Source organism: Alligator mississippiensis, chromosome 11 (assembly GCF_030867095.1).
Source record: "Alligator mississippiensis isolate rAllMis1 chromosome 11, rAllMis1, whole genome shotgun sequence".
Lineage (NCBI taxonomy): Eukaryota > Metazoa > Chordata > Crocodylia > Alligatoridae > Alligator > Alligator mississippiensis.
In genome coordinates, this window is record NC_081834.1 from 2268349 (window position 1) to 2286718 (window position 18370).

General features: G+C 51.1%; 1 long non-coding RNA gene across 1 annotated transcript in view; it reads left to right on the forward strand.

Annotated features, from left to right (window-relative positions):
* The window catches only part of LOC132244257 (uncharacterized), an 88846-nt gene extending 76325 nt beyond the window's left edge, over positions 1-12521 (forward strand). Inside the window, exons 2-3 of the long non-coding RNA XR_009455847.1 lie at positions 8605-8754; positions 12140-12521. This is a non-coding gene — a long non-coding RNA (uncharacterized LOC132244257). The remainder of the gene's footprint in view (positions 1-8604; positions 8755-12139) is intronic.
* Positions 12522-18370: the final 5849 nt, after the last annotated feature.

The window sequence follows — 18370 nt, forward strand, 5'->3', positions numbered from 1 at the left end:
GACCATGGCAGGTTGGCACGTTCAAAGCAGGCACTGAGCACCCTGCAAGATGGCAAAGTGATGCCCGCATCGTGGTGGAGACGCAGAAGCAGGCCATGTCTTTGCAAGATGACAGCCCTTTTGGCTCGCGAGCCCGATCTGTCAATTAGCACAGCCGGCAGAGAATCCAACGCGCCTCGCCGAGAATAGCAGCCGGGGAAGTGTTGAAGGATCTATAAATGTATTTCCAACCAGGAAAATTGACACATGGCTGTTCGCATCCTCTCAGGCCAGGACATGCCAGCGCAGAGGGTTTTAGCATCCAGCCTGTCCTGCACTGGGATCACTTGGATCTTAGCTTGCAACCCTTTCAAAAGGGGAAGGTTGGGGTGACCCTCTGTCCCAGCATCGGTGCCCTGCCATAACCAGCACCACCAGCTTTTAGGGGAGCTGGGAACATAATGGTTTAGAGCAGATGTCAGCCCATGGTGCCCAGGCCTGTGCTGCAGCTCCCCGTGTCACTGCTGGTGCCAGACTTGAACCCATGGGAAAACTTTGCAGAACTTCTTTTGTGGCGGCAGAGCTCAAGATGAGGCGAGACCTGGGGGCTGCCTTTCTCTCTTCACAAGGGGGTCGCAGCGGGATGTGGGTGGCCAGGTCTTGGGCTGCTCAGGGGTTGAGTTGCCAACCCGGGCCAGGATGGCAGAGCAGAGTCCTGGGGGCAAATAGGGCCAGGGGGCTGGGAGGTCAACCGGGAGCATGCCAAGGGCACTGGAGGAGTCGATGGAGAGCGAGGTCAGCAGTGAGCTGAGTCTGGACGCGGGAGGTGAAGCTGAGAACAGGGTCTGGGAGCAAGCTGGAAGTAATAGTGGAGTGGCCCTGGGTCAGGTCACTGTTGCCCAGATGCCTCCTGTCTCTGTTCAGGGGTTTATATGGGGGAAGCAGAGCTTCAGCTGACCCCAGCTGGCTGCTCAGATGATGGGGGGTGGGCAGAGGTTTAGGCCCTGCCGAAGGATTCAGGATATCCTTGACCAGCCTCAGGGATGAGCATAGGGTGGGAGGTCAATGTGAACAGTTGGTTGTGACCCCAATGCAAGACCATGGCATTGCAATCCAGACAGATGGACCACGGGAGGTATCTCATGGGCAAACCCCCATCCTTTTCTATTCTTGCCCTTTTCCTGGCTTCCTCCTGCACAATGCACTTTTCTCCTCCTGGTTTCCATGCTGCTTGCTGCCCTGTTCTCCCTTTTATCTCTCCCTCTCTTCTTTCTCTCTCCACCTTAGTGCATAACATAGCTGCAGTGCCAGGCTCTCACCTCACTGATGCATCAAAACCTCAGCGTCTTATATTCTGAGAGCTCGGGCTTTTTGCAAAAGCACCATTTGCTGGGGGACTTAGCAGGCACCTGAAGACTGTTTATCAGGAGTCAAAACATGACTAAGTAGCCTGAAAGTGAAGAAAGTTGCACCTAGTAGCACCTGGGATATTTCCCCCCTTGGCTGTATCTGTCACGCTCGACTGGAAGTCAGAAGCGGGCAATGGAAGTCCAAACATCTGGCTTTGTAGGGGCTATTCCTTTGTTTCTAGCAAAGAAGCAGAGGGAAAAAGAAGATGCAAATACTCCTGGCCACTGCTGTGGCCTCTGTACCTGATCCCACGTGTGTTTGCATAACGTCCAGGCGCTCTGCCGCAGCGGAGGAAATGAATGGTGGGGAGGAGACTTGAAGGATAAAGGGAAAGCAATTATGGGAGAAGCTTCCTAAGAAGGGCAAGGGCGGCTTGGTAATGGCTGAGACGCACTCAAATACTGTGAGAGGCGGAGAGTCTTCCTTGGGCTGGAGCCAACATGCAAGCGCCATTTCTTCCGGTCACCTTTGGTCAGGGCTTGTCCTGTCCTCCTGTCGCGCTGCTCCTGGCTCACCCGCCGGGGTCTGGATGGTTTCTTTGCTTGGCACATAGATGTACCCCGCACAATGTCTTTGCAACTTTAGAAGGAGTGAAAATGTTGTTGTTGTTGTTTTTTTAAACAGGGGTTGACCCTTTAAAAGCATCCACCTCCCCAAAAGATGGGAGGTGACTATAGCGTTGCAGTGGGATGCCATGTATCTTCCTGGGTCTCTGCTGCAGGGGAAGGAAGGAGAGATTTCAGGCCCTTCCAGTCTCTTGTTGCTTGCTTTGGATGAGCGCAGGGGGCACGGTGGTTTCTTCAAGACCAGCTCTTGGTGGCTCAGAGCGTGCAGCTGGTAAAACTCAGGGTTTCCAGCACTGATGAGTGGCGTGGAGGAAGCACCAGGGAATATAAAGAAATACCCCATGTAGCTGGGGTTGTCGTGTCTCTTTCTAAATTGCAATGGGCAGGGTCTCCTGCACCGTGTCGAGAACCAGAGGGTGGATTCTCTTCCTGCTCGAGGCTGCTGCTTCCCATCTCCAGAGGTTATAACATAGCCTATCTGCTTCCATCCCCCGGACTTGGAAAGTGTTTCTCATTTGAGGTTTGCTGATGCTTTACCTTCCCGGTTTGCTGCTTTACCTTGAGGTTTGCTGCTTTACCTTCCCGGCTGGAGCTTTCTCCCTCCTCTTTGTCTACAGGTGACTAGCAGAGTTGTTGCTAGTCAGGGAGCCGTAACGAGGATGTCTACGCCACCAGCTTGTTCCTTGTCTCACTTCAGTGAGGCATGCCGACGAATTGCCCAACTGCAGGATCTTAAATGAAAAGCTAAAGGCATTGAACAAGTATGATAAGCTATGGGGAGAAATGCTTTTCAATGTGATTTCTGCAGGAGAAAATGCCGTGGGGAAGGAAGGGATGGCCACATGCACTGTTGTGCAGGTAGCTGGAAAACCAGAGGGGACTGGAGGTGTTTATGACAGGCTCCTTGCATGCTTAGAGTCACAGGCAAGGAGGGCTGGAAGGGACTTCAGGAGGTCACATCTAGTCCAACCCCCTGCTCCAAGCAGGACCAGCCCCAACTACATCATCCCAGCCAAGGCTTTGTCTACCTGGGCCATGAAAACCTCCAAGGATGGAGACTCCACCGCCTCTCTGGATGACCTGTTCCAGTGCCTCACCACCTTCCTAGTAAGAAAATTTTCTCTAATATCCAACCTCAACTTCCCTTGCTGCAGCTTTGATCCCCTGGGAGGGCCAGGAAGTGCCTGGCTCTTGCCTTGGGGCAGTTGTCACCCCCTGAGCCTTCCCCAAGCCTCTCCTGGGCTCTGTGCAGAGCGTGTCCTGGGACGCACAGGGTCCATCTAAGGAAGGCAATGTGTAGCTCTGAAGCTCATCCCCAATGACCCCTTGCAGAGCCAAGTCTGGGCTTCCCATAGATCTTGCTTTCCCTCATGAGTATTCCTCCTCGAGACAGATGCAGCCCATGGGACAAGGGTGCTGGCGCATGGGAGAGGGGAAGGACGAGCAGGCAGGGTAGAGCAGGTCGAGATGTGGCCAAGTTGAAGCAGTACACGGCCCTCCACCCAGCCTTGCCCCATCAGCTGCTTCATTCGGGGGGCAAACCACCTGGGTTAGCATCTGTGCACCATGGGATGGAGCAGACGGATGTAGCAACTCAGCTGTGTACAATCAGCCCCTCTTCTCCCACTTGAACTGGTGTCATTGGTTCATGTGTCCAGCCCCTGCCTCCGGGATTAATCCTGGTCTCTCTCATGGAGGATTCTCAGCCAGCTGCTTGTTCTGCCTGGACCAGGGCCTGAGAGCAGGGCTGATTAATGCCTTTTTTGGGGGGGGGATAAAATTGAACGCTTTTAGGTTTGTTGTTTTTTAAAGATAATTAGGATTTTTAAATGCAAATGCTCACAACTTTTTTGTTGTTGTTTTTTTTTTTTGGAAAGCCTGACATTTCCTTCCGATTTTTTAATTAAAATATCAGCACATGGAAATAAATGATAGGCAAAAAACTAGCTTAAAAACTAGCTTAAAAAACAACAACAAATGTTTATCACGTTAAAAGGAATGTTTTTGCTTTAAAAAATGTGAACATTTGTTGGAAGGGGAAAAAATGAGGTCCATTTGCAATGAAAAGAAAACAAGGGAGAAATCCCCTGGTGTTTCACACAGCTGATTTGTGGAGCTTTTTTGGGCTCGGCTCCGGCCGCGTGGTTTATTCCGCTGCCAGGTTCCATGTGCTGCCTGCTCTGGGGATGAACTGATGATGGTTTGGGCCCGGGTCATCCGTCATGAGAACAAATGTAGTGTTTTAAAACAATTTTTAAAACAATGACCCAACTTGTTCCACAGCCCAGCATCAAGAATGTGTTGTGCCTTGGTTTTTACAGCTCAAAATGTGTAGCTCTCCGTTGGGTGTGTCTACATGTGCATTTAATCTGGGATCAGCTTGCTCGTGTGTAAACTACTCGCAAGTAAATGCTCCCAGGCAGGCATCCACACGTGCAGGGGAGCGGGAGCAGATTTGCTGCCAATGGCAGCAAACTGCTCCCACTTCCTGGGCCCTGCTGCCACCAGGGAGAGCTCTAGGGTGCTAGCCCAGGGCTGGCAGGGAGCACCAAGCAAGGACATTACACCAATCCGCTGGTGGGGCAGCTAGCTTGCTGCTTGCTTCCCCACTGGTGGATCGGGGCAGGGGCAGGGACCTACCCCACCCCTGCAGCCCTTTCCAAGTCCCATGCCTCGATCACCCACTCAGGGCATGAGGCTGGGACCTGCCCCTGACTGGGACATTTCCCAGTCTCCAGTCTGCAATTGCTGGGCAAGGGCTGGAGAGCCTGTCCCCTGCTCAGCTCCGTGGGCACGGAGCTGGGTGGCGAACTGGCCACTGCACAGTAACTACTCACAAGTAAATTTGCCACTTGCATTTGCAGGTAGCAAATTTACTCTCAATTAGCAAAGTTTACTGTGCAGTAAGCATGTGCACATGTGGATGCACACACTGATTGCACACTAAACTACGCTACCTGTAGGCACCCCCAGTGAGACTGAAGGGTTTGTCTCCTGAGGACAGTGAGTCTACGTGGACTAAAACAGGACGTGACCTCAAGGTGCAATCGTGCACTGACCGTCTTCGAGGATGCCCTTATTCTGGGCCTGATTTGGAGTCGTGGTCCATGTGCATCTGGGGTGAGGTAGTTTCATTCTGGAAGAGAAGGGTCTTCACAGGGGATTATTTGGGAACAGCCCTTCCAGAATCACCTCCCTCCACGCGCACACCCTTATGCATGTCCTTCGCTTGTGGCTCGATATGATGTCAACCCTTTATTATTCTGAGAAGCAACCAAAGCCATTTCCATGGGTTGGTTCAGGAGGTGAATCCTATTCAGGGAGGGAAGAGTGGTTAAGACTGTACCCTCCTGTGCTCCCCCGCTACAGGGGCCCGTTCCCGGTCCAACATGGCATTTGAACTCGTGGAGGTTGGTCGTCCCGTATGGAGTTACCTGTCCATTTAAGGCGATGCCCATCCTAAAGTCCCCACGTCACATGGCATCAGTCAGAGGCTTCCTTACACAAGGGTCCAGACTTGGCCATAGCCCTTCTGCGCCCCTCTCTCTGCCGGCGGCTTTATCCGATTCTTTGAAGGCCCCGCAGTTGAACCGAATGGAAATGTTGGGCTTTGGTGACTTGGCTGCCAGCAGCTCGGGATGTCACGTGCACTTGGTGACCGGGGGAGTGTCATAACAGATGGGTCACCCCATCCATGCCCTAGTCCTAATTCTCCTTCCCCATAAGCATCTCCCGCGTGCCGCTGTTGGAGTCAGGATGCTGGGTTGGATGCTGAGAGCACCCCGCTATCCGCGGAGCAGCAGCAGTGAGATGCCAGCATTTGGGGTCGGGACTATATCGCAGACAGACCAACGCGGTGACCTGTGCTTAGACAACTATCAGCGGCCTGCAGGAATCCACTGTGCTGGACCAGGAGCAATGCAAGAACTTAATTTTTTTTAAATTAAAAAAATATATATTTTAGAGAATGCTTTTCCTCGTTTTATGGGTTTTTCTTCTTCACCGGTGGGGCGGGGGGTGGGGGACGGGCCATAAATAAATTGAAGCAGATCTGTGCAGCCTGCCGGAAAATGCAAGTTCTCGGGAAACTTGTGAAAGGGACATTGATTTATGATCAAAAGGGAAAAGAGCAGAGCAGAATAAAAAGAATACTTAAGACTTAAAAACAGGGAAGTCTCATTTCTTCCCGTGTAGGTGTTGCCTTGGGGTCTTTCATGTAAAACTGAAATGGAATAAAGGATGAGGGGGAAATCGCACGAGGACCGGGGTGATCCTCGCAGCCCTCGATTCAAACGCATCCCGGCATTGATCTGCGCCCTGCATTAATCGCCGAACGCCGGGATAAAGACCCCGAGCCCCAATTCGAGCGGGCTTCGGTTTCGCAGGTCCCTTCGCGCTCTCGTCACCTCCGCCTCCGCGTGCTTCTCTAATTGGTCTGACTTGTTACTATTCAAATCCTGTCGAGCCAATTAGCAGCAGCCTTGTTTGACCTATGGTTTCCATGGCGTGGAGGAAAACTAAAGACTTCAAATGAAAAAAAAAAAACCGAGCGCGAGGACCTAAATCTTTTTGGCTCCTTGATTAATAATCCTGTCAGGCCTATCGCAGGCACTAAACAGGAATGCTGGTTGCGGCTGAATTTTTTATACTTTCTATTAATCTTTAATGATAGCTTGGTCACCTAGTCTCTTTTATCTTGTCAGATAAATGTATGGTTAACAGGATAATGAGATTTCTAAAGCTCTATTCCAGCTTACAGCCATCCAGTGCATGAGCTGACCCCTGCCCCCTGTCAGAGAGCCGTGCCGAGGTGACGGTAATTGGTAGATGTGCTGTGAATGTATTGGAAGCTGATGGATGGTTTAAACTTTGATTTGAGGTCAGGAGGTCCCCCAGCTCTGCACGGCAACTGTGGTTTTATTACTCCCAGAATCCAATGGCGATGTAATTAGATTTAGCTATTGCTTTATTAATAAGTAATTGTTTCTACTATTGCTTTAGGTTAGCAAATATATTCCGCTGATAATTTCGGGCACGGATACGTCTTTATTGATTAATAAACGGGGAATGTATATTTTTGTCCGCAGCAAAGAGCAGCCCACAATTTTGTCCTGCGACTCTGCTGGAATGAACATTGGGCCTTTATTAATATAGTAATTAACCCCGTGCTGGGAAATCGCCTCCGCCACCGGGAAATGTGCACGTGTATCGTGAAGAACATTTCGAGTGTGTGTGTGTGTGTGTAAAATGTGCATGTGTATAATGAGCATTTCAGGTGTGTGTATGTATTAAATGTGCATGTGTATTGTGAAAAACATTTCAAGTGTGTGTGTAAAATGTGCACTTGTATCGTAAAGAACATTTCAAGTGTGTCTGTGTGTGTGTGTGTGTGTAAAATGTGCACATGTATCGTAAAGAACATTTCAAGTGTGTCTGTGTGTGTGTGTGTGTAAAATGTGCACATGTATCGTAAAGAACATTTCAAGTGTGTCTGTGTGTGTGTGTGTGTGTAAAATGTGCACATGTATCGTAAAGAACATTTCAAGTGTGTGTGTGTGTGTGTGTGTGTGTGTAAAATGTGCACGTGTATCATAAAGAACATTTCAAGTGTGTGTGTGTGTGTGTGTGTGTGTGTGTAAAATGTGCACGTGTATCATAAAGAACATTTCAAGTGTGTGTGTGTGTGTGTGTGTGTGTAAAATGTGCACGTGTATCATAAAGAACATTTCAAGTGTGTGTGTGTGTGTGTGTGTGTGTAAAATGTGCACGTGTATCATAAAGAACATTTCAAGTGTGTGTGTGTGTGTGTGTGTGTGTGTGTGTGTGTAAAATGTGCACGTGTATCATAAAGAACATTTCAAGTGTGTGTGTGTGTGTGTGTGTGTAAAATGTGCACGTGTATCATAAAGAACATTTCAAGTGTGTGTGTGTGTGTAAAATGTGCACGTGTATCATAAAGAACATTTCAGGTGTGTGTGTGTGTATTAAATGTGCATGTATATCGTGAAGAACATTTCAAGGGTGCGTGTGTAAAATGTGCACGTGTATCATGAACATTTCAAGTGTGTGTGTGTGTGTATTAAATGTGCATGTATATCGTGAAGAACATTTCAAGGGTGCGTGTGTAAAATGTGCGTGCGTATCGTGAAGAACATTTTAAGGGTGCGTGTGTAAAATGCGCGTGCGTATCGTGAAGAACATTTCAAGGGTGCGTGTGTAAAATGCGCGTGCGTATCGTGAAGAACATTTCAAGGGCGCGTGTGTAAAATGCGCGTGTGTATCGTGAAGAACATTTCAAGGGTGCGTGTATAAAATGTGCGTGTGTATCGTGAAGAACATTTCAAGGGTGCGTGTGTAAAATGTGCGTGTGTATCGTGAAGAACATTTCAAGGGCGCGTGTGTAAAATGCGCGTGTGTATCGTGAAGAACATTTCAAGGGTGCGTGTGTAAAATGTGCGTGCGTATCGTGAAGAACATTTCAAGGGTGTGAATGTAAAATGTGCGCGTGTATCACGAAGAACAGTTCTAGTGTGTGCGAGTGATAAGCAAGAGTGTGCACAAGAGACTCACGCGTCGGAAGACGGGGTGTGAAAGGGGCCTGCGTGTCTGCGACGGCGGCGTCACTAATGACCGTTCTTTTGATGCCCAGAAGCGGAGGAAGGAGCCTCGCGGCAGGACCAGGTCGAGCTCCCAGACTTTAACCATCCGACCAGCCCAAAGTCGCCTCGCCTGCACGGCCAACTGTTGCTTCAGGACAAACCCACGTGGCCGAAGTGCAGAAGGAGCCGCGGACACCCGGGTATGTGTCAACCAACAGAACGAAGCTGTTGGCATCACCTTAGGGAAAACGCATGCAACGGGGATAAAAACACCCGTTTCAGACACGGGCACGATAAACAGCTGGTTGCAAATGTGCATGAGCTGGAGGGAGACGGTGGGGAGGTCGCTGCTGTGCTTTAATGCGTGTTCAGAAGCAAAAGGGAGGGCACGGTTTTAGTCTAAGATCGGAAGTCCTGCTCTGCCTGTGCCGTGATGGATGCATCACTGACCCACCCTCTTCCTGCACTACGTATAAATGAACACGGGGCCGTGTGTAGCTACCACTAAAGGTTATTTTTCCCTTAAAATAAATTAAAGTTGGGATTTTGCTTCACAAGAGCCCAAGGGCATTAGACACCCGGTTGAATCTGAGTGCAATGGGGGCATTTGAGTTCCTTTGGCTCTTTTTGAATGCAGACTTTCTTGTTTGCAAATCATGCTTGGAGACTGGAGTGACTTTCTTATCCAGGTTTAGTTTGGGGCCTGGCCAGGAGGAGCTGTGAGAGGGTAGTTCAGGCCATGGGCCCCTTCGTACCAGCATGGTATTTCCAGCAGGGTCGCTGCCTGGCGCTGCGGGGTAAGACTGTCTCCTTGATATGGAAACCTGTCTGCCGAGAACCGGACTGCGACCACTGAGTCATTTGATTGGATCGAGTATTGAACAACTTTTAGATGTGATCTGCGGTGTAGAAATGCATCAGGGGAGAGCAGCATATGGTATCTTTGTGGCACCGTGCAGTATTAATTTATCTGGGAAGCTAATTGCTCCTAATTTGCAAGCTGCCTTGGGTATGTGGGCTGCTAGAGTATATAAAGACAGGAGATCCGAGTCGGTCTCGGCACAAACCACTTAAGCCTTTAGCACCTGGTACCTCGAATTGCACTCAGATGAATTGGAAACCAGTTTCCACTGGAGCTAAGTAACAGAACTAGGTAATCCAAAAGCTCTAGGCCAGGGAAAATTTAATCTTGGAGTAATAACTTGACCGGCGTTGGCTGGATTTGAACCAGTGACCAAAGGAGGAAAGGCAGAGTTGCTATTAAACCTGACTTTCGGTAGGGAGCCTGGTGTCCCGGAGCAGTGAAGAGCCTGTGTTGGGAACGCAGGAACGAACTTTGCTGGGAGTCGTCGTAGGAGTTGTAGGTGCGGTCGGGATTGCTGTGTGGTGGAACGAGGGCACGTGGTGAACATCCTAACGTGGCCTTGGTTGTCTTTATTCTCCTGGAAATATCCAAATGGGTAGGTCCCGAGTGAGGTTTGGGTGTCCCACTGCCAACCCCAGGCGCCAGCAGCTTCCATTAGCTCCTGCAACCAGTTGACAACTGGACCAGTAGGATCTCAACAGGGGTTGAAGAGCTGGATCAACCCTCCAGCCTCAATTGACCTGAGGTACTGCCACATAGCAGAGGGCAGAACTGGGACCATCTGAAAATGCCTCTCTGGGGACTGGGTTTGGGACAAGTCATGCGATGGAGTTGCTTTTTCTTTCCTCTGTTTCTCCTTAGGAACCTTTCTTCCCCACCATGCTGGATCCAACCCTTCTGGCTGGTGACCTCCCTCACTTCCATGCTTTTTTGCTGCCTTTGGGGCAATGATTTTCAAGTCCCCAGGTCTTCCCTTACCTGGCAAACTTCCTTTGGCCATGTTCTGGCCTTCCAATGCTTCTCATAGACTCATAGAAAATAAGGGTTGGAAGGGACATCGAGTCCAACCCCCTGCTCCAAGCAGGACCAGCCTTAACTCGACCATCCCAACCAAGGCTTTGTCAAGCTGGGTCTTAAAACCCCTTAAGGATGGAGAAGCCACCACCTCTCTGGGTGGTGATGTGGCCAGCATCACATTAAGACTAGGGAGCTGTTGACTGGGGGCAACCTGGGGCAGCAGCAGGGCACCTTACCCTCTTTGTTGTCTTGTCCCAGGTGAGGTAAAGGTCCACAGCCTTGTTCTTATCGGCGCTTGGTGCCTGCAACCCACTGGGTTTCAGAGAGGATTGCAAATGCCCAACTCTTTTGAAACCGGGTCCAAAGGCAAGTGGTTTGCAGGTGCCTGTGTGTCCTGTATTCTGGTGGCCGCCTGGCCCAGTATCCCCACGCGCCTCCAAGGAGCTCCTGGCATCGGCGATGTTGCCGTACAGAGAGCCCTGGCCTGTCATCAGACTTTTTTTCCTTTTTGCTCTGTTTTTCATAAAGTGGGCCTAAAATGACATGGAAAGCAGCTGCTTAAGCAATTGTGCCAATTAATGGGTCTCTGAAATTAAAACGCCTACACAGTCTAGATGAGATTTCTCCAGGAGGGAATTCAGCAATTGTCTTCATGATAATCAGGCTTGACTCGTCTTAGCACACATTAATAAAAAAGCAAATGCATTCAAAGAGGTGCCCTTTAGTGGAGAATATCCACAATATAGTAATGAGCCTGAGCAAGGAGACAAAAAAAAAAAAAAGAAAGAGGAGGGGGCAGGGGGAGATGGCAAGTGATGGCTGTGCATGCCCACAACAAATTACTTATAGGAGGGACACTTGTAATTCATGTCATGGACGTGCTGTGTTCTCCCACGACAGCTGCTGAATATAAATCCACGTGCTCTATTAGAGACGAGGAGGTGCTGAAGCTAAACGTAAAGGTCAATACAGGTTTGGAGCTGAATCTGCCTGTGATGGGAGCTGCCGCCTTTCTCCGCCGCGTCTCTGCAGGCCCCGAGCGGCTCTCGGCAAAGTCGCTCCCTCCATCCGCTGCCTAACGAGGGATTTGGGACTGAGCAGGGGGGCTCTGCCGAGCGCCCCGGGGCTGGGAGTGGCGGTGTGAAATGTCAGGCTCATTATTTTCCCTCCTGCTCTGGGTCCAGCATCGGGCTGGAGTACCTGGGCTGCGCTGGAGACTTCAGTCTTGCCTACGTTGGGGAGACGATGGCGGTCAGGGCTTGGATGGTGTGTCCCCGTCATGCTGCAGCCGGTTCATGGAGGGAGGAGTAGGTGCTTTTCCCTCCTCTTACCAAGCCCACGTGGGATTTCCTGGTGCTGAAAATCTATACTGCATGCCACGCCAATTTGGGGTGGCTGACTGCAACCGCGGACGGCTGGGTCCACGAACAGTTCCCCTCTCACTGCATCTCAGCCCCTCACTGTGCATAGGGGGTGTTGATATCCCCGTGAGAAGGGGGCTGCTCTGCTCCCTTGCGGCACTAGCCATTCAGGAGTTGCAGGGGTGCGGTGGTGCAGTCGCACCTCCCTTTGATCCCAGTTTCACCCAGAGTAAAGCTGCCTGGCAGTAGCAGTAGCATTTCTATTCAGGCAGCAGGTAGAGCGTCTATTGAATTCATGGCTTATCATCATCTCCCTGATTCTTTCTAAACTCTTCATTCCAGGTGTTAATGATCCTCTCCTTTTTAATAGCCTTGATGTTGCACCAATCAAGCTAGCCTTTCTTCTGCCATTCTGCTGTCTGTTGGCTGCTCCTGGTCACGTAACTCCTATTTCACAGCCTGGCAGACTGTTTTTTCACTCGAGCTGAAAACATGAAGGCAGGTGTGGAAATAGCTTTCAGTGAAGCACTGGATGCACTGTCGAGATGCTCAAGAAGGCTAGGTGTTATCTTCTGAATCTGCAAAAGAGATGTCCGTTTAAGTCCAATGACTGCTGGACTGAGTACTTTTGTTGGGTTTTTATATATGATACAGCAAATGAATGCACCTTCCCATCAAGTTGTATTTGTTTTCACTTTCATCGTCAACTGAATAATATAGCCCTGTGCCCCTAGCGTTTTAGTAAAGCTTCTAGATTCTTTTTAATTGGATAATAATGTGTTGTGCTATATGTGATGATGCACTTCACCATCTGCACCCCCCTTTCAGTATCCTAGATCCACCCATGCACAAAGGGGCTGGACTTTACCTGTGGCTATGGGAAGAAGGGGCCCGTGTCTCCCCCATTGCCAGCTGCAGGCACAGCTTGCAGAGGCCTGATCTGGACCCTTCAGAAAGTCAGGAGGTCACATCTAGTCCAACCCCCGGCTGCAAGCAGGACCTGCCCCAACTACATCATCCCAGCGAAGGGATGGTCTAAACCTCCGAGGATGGAGACGTCACCACCTCTCTGGGTAACCTGTTCCAGTGCTTTACTACCCTCCTAAACCACCCATCATTGGCTCCAAGCACCCAGGCTGTGCTAATTCCTTCATCTCAGGGCCCAGGGGGGATATTTTATTTTATGTCTCGGTTTCTAGCTGTCTGACAGTGGAGGCAGGCTCCATCTGTGCAAGCTGAACTGCTAGCTGCCTCTGTTGGCATGCTTTAGCAGGGCCACCATTCGTGCTGGGGGAGTTGCCAGCATTTCCAGTACACCCCCCAGGTCTAACTTGACCGCAGGAAACTTTCTCTGGGCCAAACTGTAATTGGAAAGAGGTGGTTCATGGAGGAGCGGGCGCTTTTGGTTCAGTTTGGATCATTGCGACTGTTCCCAGCAGAAAGTAAAGGAAAAGGGAGAGTCGTTTGCGTGTGGGTGGCGGGGGATGTTCTGCCTCTGCTCTTAATTAAAAGCCAGGCACTAACAAGTGAAGCTCCTTGTGAAGTGGGGTGGCTTGGAAGCTGTTGCTTGCGAATCGCTGGGTTGGTTTGTGGGTGGTGCTTTGGAAAGGAAAGAGCTGTCTGCTGCTTTCCTACCGGTTTGCAGATGTGCACGGCTTGGTGGACTGTGATACGCTCATATGTTTCTAGCCCTGCTTTATCACCTCGGGTTGTTCCAGTGCAAATATCCACTATAGCAGCAGGTGACTCCTATGGAAAGACATGGGCATTTCCATACCCTGCTTTTGTTTTTTTTGCATTAAAAAGTGGAAATGCATCCTCCGTGCTACAAAGGGACAACGATGGAAAGTGGGGAAAAGGCAGAAGAAGGGTTTTGGAAGCCAGCCTGTTGTGTCTCTCCAATGTCCACGTTTTGTAGGATAAAGCACCAGGCCCTTGTGCTGTCTGCAGGGTGCGGATGGGTTCCCCAAGTCCGCTTGGGATCTCCTGAAGGTTGGTCTGGGTTGTGTCTGCTTACGCTCCTGCTGCTTTGAGCCTCATGCATGCCCCATCCTGACCTCAGACTCGGACGCTCTGCGCTTTGCTGTGATTGCTTTCTCAGTGAAGATGGATGCACAACCTCTGCCTGCAAGCCCCGATGCAACCTTGTTTGCAGCTCCAAGGGCCAAACTTGCCTGTGCCTTTGCTTGGCGGCCGTGTCTGGCCCTTATTTGGAGTCCTCTGCCCTGTTGCATCCTCTGAACACCCCACACTTCCCAGGGGAGAGGACCTGGGTCACGCAGCTCCATTGATGGCAAAGGGGAAGCTGGATGGGTGCACATCACGGTATATTGGAGCCCGACGTGGAGTGACTGGGTGCTGCGGGCATGGCTTTAAAGTTGCTGTTCACATCATGCTGGAGAATGGGGATGTGTTGTTTCAGAAGCACGAGAGGCATTTATTTTCCAGCTTAACAGCAATAATAAACTCCTTTACAGCAGCAGCTTTGATGGGGCTGTCCCCAGAGCATTCGCACCTGCTGTGTCAGGACTCAGCACTTGGCAGCTGAACTCAGCTGGGAGCGGAGCTTGTTTCAACGTGGAGATGCCTCTCCAGGAGGGGAAAATAACCCCCTGGGACTCGGGGGACCGAAGAACCACGGAGCCACGAATCCAGGGCAGCGTTGCAGCTACGGACGTGCAGCCAAAGTGCTCGGTTGCTGGAAGCCGGCGAAACAGAGCTCAAGTTGATTTACCCCCACCAAAGGCCTGGCATACGATGCCTTCACGTGGATGCTATGTCACGCTGGACACCCTGAGTTTTTTATGAGCGGTGCAAGGAGCAGCGGTGCTGGCCGCAGGTCTCCAAGTTGAAGGCAATGGCATCTGTTCCCGCCTGCTCGGCACCGCCCTGCGATGGCAGCGGGAAAGGCCGGACCTTTTATTGCCACGGTGCAAAGTTGCACAAAGAAACTCTTCAAAACGGAGATCACAAACATGGCATTGCATTACCCCTTGTAAGATGCCAGCGCCATCCCCAGCCAGGCCCGGTGTGCCCGGCCACCTCGGAGGGCTCTGGTCGCTCTGTTTTGGGTTACTGCTCTGAGGACTTTTCCATCTAGCAGTGACCTCTTGGTACTTCGCAGGGGCCCTGCTTGGAGAGGACGTGAGCTGGGAGTCGCATTCCTGCTCCCGTGTCTATCCCAAGATGAGAGGAGGTCAGCCTTGATGCAACAGGTTCATGCATATGAAAGATGATGGAAACAGGGGGGGTTTCCAGTGGTTGCATAAGCTGGTCAGGAAATGAGGCATAGGAATGGGGCTCTGACTCACCCTTCCACCTCCTATGGGGAGGTTAAGCCATCCCAAGCTGGATCCCGGCCACCCATCCTGTCCCGGTCATGATGCAGCTTGTCAATCCTGGGGGCTCAGCCTCTTATCTCCCCGCTTGGCGAACACAAGTTGGTCTGGGTGGAGTTTGCATTCAAGACAGCGCTGCATTAAACACAAGCCGGTCTCATCCCTGCTTTGACTTCAGCAGCCTCGGACCACGCTCGCTGGTCGCTGGTTTTCTGAACCCCCAACCTGTGCGAGTGTGGGGAGCTGGCATCCGCTCCGTGAGCATGGCGGTGTCCCCAGAGGCTGCGTTATTCCCCCGCGGCTCAGACTGGCCTGAATAACAAGAGCTCTGAATGGCCTGAATAACACGGTCTGCATCTGGTGCAGCCTGTGCCACGTTTCCCACCAGCAAAACAGCACTGATCTCCTGTATCGGCCAAGTCACCACCTTGTTGCGGGTCGGATGAGGATGCTGTATCTGTTGGCTTGTGTGCCAACTTTGCTGGGGCCCCCCGAAAAAATCCCGACAGGTGCACAGCTCCAAATCGTGAACCCAGGATCCTCCCAGACCATATGACTAGCTTTGTGCAAAATGTTCCCAGCGGTTACAAGAGTGGATAAATATGCCATATATATATATATATATATAATATGCATGCTGCAGTGGCAACCTTAGAAACGCGTGTAATTATCTCTCCGTGATGCGCCTCGTCTCTCTCTCTCTCCTTAATGAAGTAACTGCGCTGCCGGTGGAAGTTGGTTTACGTTCGTTCGGCAGTCGCAGGCTGGTGACAGGTTGTCTGGAGAAGCCTCCTTCTTCTCCCCTCCACCCTGATTTCTTCTCTCTTTTTTTGCTTAAGGAAAAAAAAAATTTAGGAAACTAAAAAACAAAAGCATTTAGAGCAAACACGATCGTCCCGTATGCAAAATTGATGAATGTAAAGGACTTGCAGCAAGAGGGAGAGAGGATGCGCCGTGGCGGGGTTGATGTCAAAAGCTAAATTTGGACTCTGGGAAGCCCGATGAGAGGTATCATTGCGGGGCTGCTAGTAGCCGGTCCCGTTTTAGCCACTGCATCTTTGCTGGGGGTGGGAACGGCTCAGCTTGCTCAGCGGACCCCGGGTTTCAACCCCCATGTGCTGGCTGGAAGCAACTAACTTGGCCTGGAGGTCTTGCCTGAATTGGGGAGTTGCCTGGTGCCCTTCTAGGGTGACCTGACTTCTTTACTTGGTGCTGTCTGTCCTCCCAATCCCCATCCTCTCCCCCCAGCCCCGTCTAGGATAGCAAGCAGTTTTCCCTTTCCCCCAAGGGAGCTCAGGGGATGCACGGAAGGGCTCAGATCTCAGGAGTCCTGCCTTGAGCTGCAAGCTGCATGTGGCTGGGCATGAATTAGGCTACACTTAGAGTCAGGAAGTCAATTAAATTACAAGTATTTCCAGGTGAGCACGATGCCTCGAGCGGTTCCCCCAAACCAGCCCGACAGGCTGCAATCTAGACCGCGTGGGCCGCGGTCACACCTCTGTTGTCCATGGGCTCCTTGAAGGGTTTGGACCGGGCCCAGCGCATGGCTGCTGAGATGGTCGGATGAGTTGCCCATAATGACTTTGACGTGGCTGGATAGAGACAGCCGCGTGCCCTTTGTGCAGGCCACCCGGCTGCCAGCGGGCAGCAAAAGCTCACCACAGTGCCGACCAGGAGAGGCTAGCTCTGCACAGCGGTGTGTGGTCGGGGAAGCAGCGTCCTTGCAGTTCTCCAAGGCTGAGCGAGAGTCCTGAGTTTCCACGTGGCGACAGGAGGCAACATCACACGGGACACGAAGCAAGACGGTTCACAGCATTCGGCCTCTGGACTGAGGTTTCCTGGTCTCTGTCGGCACGCGAGATGCTAACAAAGCTTCTGCTTCTCTGTGCGGACTCCAGATGTATTGATTTGACCTGGCTCATTAATATTTGAGCTGCAGCTATAACCATCTTGGTACGTGCCTTCAAGTGCTTGATGAAAATCCAACTTGAAATTCCTTTTTTTTTTGTGACTGATGGTTGTCCGAATGATGTCCTGGGCTATGACAGCACATCGACGTCTTATCTGTCCAGGGAGGAGAAAGCAGTTGATGTTATTTCTTCCCTCCTCTGCTAAAAATCAACTTGCATTCACTCCCTAGGCCCTTCTTTGCCTTAATATTGGCCTTGGCATTTGGCTTTGGATGCACCATGAATATCCATGTGGAAATTATAGTGCAAAGAAAATGAGAGGCAGCAGTTGGGGGCTGGTAAAATTATGGTGGTTGTTTGCATCCAGCTAAACGAAGGGGTTTTGTTACACGCAGATACCCATGTGCAAGGCTGTTCAGATGCCAAGGCTGAAGGCTTGTTTCAAAGTCCACGCAAGTCTCAGAAAGTCCTTCCATTGGCACCGGTCATCCTTGAGTGCAATTTGGCAGGTGCTTGCTTGCCTGAAGAAGCCAGCAGAACTACACGTGGGAGTTGGCCCAAGAGGTCTAGAAATATATAGCTAAAATTTGCCTAAAAGTGCTGATTATGGTCTTTATGCACACAATCCCTTTCATGCACACCTTAATGATCTATGTTGAGGCTGAGGGAAGTTTGGAGAAGGGAAGACCGAGGGGGATTGAATAGCAGCCTTCACCTCCCTGCAGAAGGTTGCAAAGAGGATGGAGCTGGGCTGGTCTCAGTGGGGGCAGATGACAGAAGGAGCAATGGGCTCAAGCTGCAGCGAGGGAGGTTGAGGTTGGATATTAGGAAAAACTTTCTTGCTAGGAGGGCAGTGAAGCACTGGGACAGGTGACCCAGAGAGGTGGTGCAGTCTCCATCCTTGGAGGTGTTTAAGACCCAACAAGACAAAGCCTTGGCTGGGATGATGTAGTTGGGGCTGGTCCTGCTTGGAGCAGGGGTTGGACTGGATGTGATCTCCTGAGCTCCCTTCAACCCTCATTTTCTGTGATGCTATGCTTTTCTCCTCCTCCTGGCAAAGAAATCAGAAGTATCCTCTTCACAGCTTCCCATCATGTGGCACTTTTCAGTCCACTCAGCCAAAATGTGTAGAATAAGGGAACAAATGCAGGCCAAATAGTGCTTGCCATGCCCCGGCCCTGAGAACATCATCAACATGAGCAGCCCGACTGAAGCCCATAATGTGGCGGGCCAGTCGGGGGCGCTCCTGCGTTGAGCCGCCCACCTCCCTGCGCCGCCCACCGTCCAGGCTCCGAGTGCCTCCCTGGGGTGCCTCCCGTCCGGCC